A 4137-nucleotide genomic window follows, 5' to 3' on the forward strand; every position below is an offset into this window, starting at 1 on the left:
CTCATGTAGCTGCTACCCTTGGGTTCTTGCAGCATATATAGTATTTTTCAAATAAACTCTCCCCACACTTTTGTGTGTGTGTGTGTGTGCATGTGTATGCGTGTGCTCAAATGAGTTTGAAGTAAGTTTTGGTTACTTAAAATCCAAAGAATCTGTCCTAAGACAGTTGCCCATTATGGCCCAAATCCCTCAGGTTACTGAATTTATTTTCTAGTACTTCTGGACCCATCTGTTTGCTAACTTGTTGTGTGTTAAGAGCACAAAGCTGTACACCAACCCTGGTGATCTGTTTTATCTTCAGAATCAGCAGACCTAGCAGAGGAAACAAATATCTGTCAGTATTTTGCTGAGAAAGCTTTTAAATCATTTCATCTCCTGCTGGGTATACTGTGTTCTTTAATAGTTTAACAATCTTCCCCTAAACTTCTGCCTGTGTTTGCTTTTGATTATTTATCTATCGTATCTTCTGATAAGCTTTCCTTCTTGGGTTCATGTCTGGACATCTCTTTCACACAAAATTAGCTGAATTTAGAAGTTATGCTAGGATGGGTTTTCCAAAGGGGCTGATGTTTCTCAGTCTCCAGTGTCTACTTTATACGCAGGGTTGATGAGTCTTGAGAAGCAGACCCTTTCAGCCTGGAACTCTATAACACAAGTTGTACTGTCTTTAACATACAAGGTTTCACAGAAAATAAAGAATTTCCCACGGTGAGAGCCTCAGGGCAGTTTTTCCCAAAAGGTGGTCTCAGATCCCTATATGCTTACAAAGTGTGTTCTTTCCCAGACCCGCCAGAGATCTGCTGAACTAGGCTGTCTAGGGATGGGGCCAGGGACATTGAATTTTAATTAATCTGTTTAGGCCATTTTGATGTGTGAAAGCAATTGGCTATGAGCCAAGAGTAGCAATTCTCAAATCTAAACATAATTGTTAGATTGTATGAGTATTTCACCATAAGCTCACCCTGTCCTTCAATGCAGCAGTGGAATATACCTATCAGAAAAATTAAAGTCACTTAAAGCACATTCCTTTGTTTTTGAAGACTGTCACTCCTGGGAGCAAGTGAACACATCCCAGATCTGAATCGGACTATAGATCCCTGGCTCAAGCCTCCCCGTCCAGACCAATGCGCTTGTTATCAGAGTCTCCTGAAGCAGATGGGGCTGGAAGATGTGTTTTTTGTTTGTTTTGTTTCTCCTGGAGACTTGGAAGAAAACAAAAAAATGCTAAGGCAGAATTTCTTGAACTGTGATTCTCAAGCCACCTAGATAGGAATGACATGGAAGACCTTGATAAATAAAAGCAGATTCTGGGGTTCAACCCCAGGTCCACATAACCTGAACCTCCATGGGGAAGACCAGGAGTTTTTAATAAGTTCTGCAGTCATTTCTTACACATAGTAAAGATTCAGACCTTCCTAGGCTGTTTCTAAACCCTATTTAATGCTTACATTAAGAGAAAAGATAACAAGCACTTTTAGACTAGATACCAACAGTGTCTAGTTCCCTTTATCCTTTCTCTGTGGGTAGAATCATCATCATCATCATAATAATAATAGCAACAGCTAAGGTGTTTTGAGCTCTTATAGAGGCAGGCAAGCGCTAAGAGCTTTAGTGCACTAAACCACTAATTCTATACAACCTGATGATGACTCCTCCATTATTATCCCATTTGATAGATTAAAAACTGAGGTTCAGAGAAGACATAGACATTTCCCAAGATCAACAACTAGCAAGTGGTTGAGATGAGATTTAAAATGTTAAAGGGGAGTGGGGCAAAGTAAAATGTGCTTGGCTGTCATTCACAAATCATCCTACCTGTGTTTTAATCAGGGTTGCAAGGAACACATGAGTCCACATAAGAGTATGTGTAGGTGTGTATTGTAACAATACATAAGCACAATAGAGGGGGGCTGGGGGTGAAGGACCGAAATCGAATGGTCATCCTCCAAGAGTCCGTCCAGGGCAGGAACTGGAACCTGTTTGCAGAAGAGGAAGTCCTGGGGATCGGCTCCTCTGGGTCAGTTTTGGTCTCTTTGTGCTGCCACCTGTCTGTGTCCTTGGACGTGTGCTTGGCCTGAGCTTCAGCTTATCCATCGTGTCTGCTTCCTCACCTCATCCTTCCTCTTACAGGGTGCTCATGGGCCCACCTCCACCTCCTGCTTGCTCCCTATACATCCTCTTAGCTTCAGCTCCCCTTGCCACCTGCCCCATTCTCTCAGCATTCCTTAGTTTATATTCTTGAGAGACGGAATCTCATTAGTCCAGCTTACCATTTTGTGACAGGTTGCTTATAGATTGCTGGTTAGGGGCCATTCTTATTTTAAAGATGACCAGTAAGGGGATCTTAACCCTTGACTTGGTGTTGTCAGCACCACACTTACCGAGTGAACTAACTGACCATCCTTACATGGGATCCGAACCCATGGCCTTGGTGTTATCAGCACCACCCTCTCCCAAGTGAGCCACGGGCCGGCCCCAAGGGGCCATTCTTGACTCTAGTCATTTTGACTGAGGATGGGGAAGAAGGTGGGTCATACAGTAAAAACCATGGTTGCAGGAAGGCCATGCTCCCCAGCAGGGTCTGTGAGCAGAACAGAGGCAGTAACTGCCATTTGCAGCACAGGTCTTTATCCAAAGGCTCTCAGAATGCCTTAGGATGAAATGGCTCTTGTTATCTGCATCTCCTAGGTCCTTGTGGTTAGAGTGGGTGAGACTATTTGCTGTTCCAGATTTCTTGCCTACTTGAAAGTAAAGTTTGCAAGATCCTTTAAGGTAAGGATTTTTGTTGGTTTTGCCCACTGCTGTACTCCAAGCACCTATAACAGTGCCTGGCATAGAGTAACCCCTTGATAAATACTTTAAAAAATGAATGAATAAATGATATTGCAGCATCCTGTACCTCCCAAATGCTGTGGATCAGACATATGAAAATCAAATTGACACGTTGCCTTGGACCTGGCTCCCAGACAATGTTAATACCATCCTAACCAGAACACAATTGTGGGTGTAACTCTCTAGACAAACCACTTATTATTTGCTTAAAAGCAAATACAAGTATTTTTGGGTCATCTGCTGGTTTCAATTCTGACTAATAACTGAAAATTAACTGTGTGTCCTGGGTGGGATTCAGTTTCAAGAATCCTCAGTGTTTAAACCAGTAGTTCTCAACCAGGGGCAATTTTGCCCTCAGGGGACATTTGGCAATGTGTGGAGACATTTCTTTTTAATTGTGGGAAAACAAACATAATATAAAATTTACCATTTTAACCATTTTTAAGTGTACAGTTCAATAGTGTTAAGTTCATTTACATTGTTCTGCAACCAATCTCCAGAACTCTTTTTAAAAAAAATTTTTTTTGACCAGTAAGGGGATTGCAACTCTCGGCACATTGTGGTCTGCACCACGCTCAGCCAGTGAGCGCACCAGCCATCCCTCTACAGGATCTGAACCCGCAGTCTGACGCTACCAGCGCCGCACTCTCCCAAGTGAGCCACGGAGCCGGCCCATCCAGAACTCTTTTAATCATGCAAAACTGAAAATCCATACCCATAAAACAATAACTCCCTATTCCCTCCTCTCCTCCACCCCTGACAACCACCTTTCTACTTTCTGTCTCTACGAATTTGATTACTCTATATACTTCATGTAAGTGGAATCACTCAGTATTCGTCTTTTTGTGACTGGCTTATCTCAGTTAGCATAATGTCCTCAAGGTTCATGCTGTAGCATGTTTCAGATTTCATTCCTTTTTAAGGCCAAATAGTATTCCGTTGTATGTACATACCACATACTATTGATCATTCATCCATCAGCGGACGTTTAGTTTGCTTCCACCTTTTGGCTATTGTGAATAATGCTGCTCTGCACATGGGTATTGTTGGGAAAACAGAATAATTTAATCAGGCCCTCTCATCTGCCCATCTGGTTGGGGGTGGTGTGGAGCATTCTTTGTAAGCAAATTGTGTTTGTGGGTGGAGTTAGTGCACCTGCACGCAGCTTGGCTGGCATCTGCCTCGGGTGTCCACCACACGTGGCCATGCTTTCAAACCTACAGCTCCAAGGAACTTTTGGCTGGTTATCTAGCTCATAGACCTGTGTGCGAAGGGTCTGGTGACCTATCCTGGCATGTGAGGGGT

The sequence above is a fragment of the Galeopterus variegatus genome, unplaced genomic scaffold, assembly GCF_000696425.1.
Source record: "Galeopterus variegatus unplaced genomic scaffold, G_variegatus-3.0.2 Scaffold4498, whole genome shotgun sequence".
NCBI classification, from domain to species: domain Eukaryota; kingdom Metazoa; phylum Chordata; class Mammalia; order Dermoptera; family Cynocephalidae; genus Galeopterus; species Galeopterus variegatus.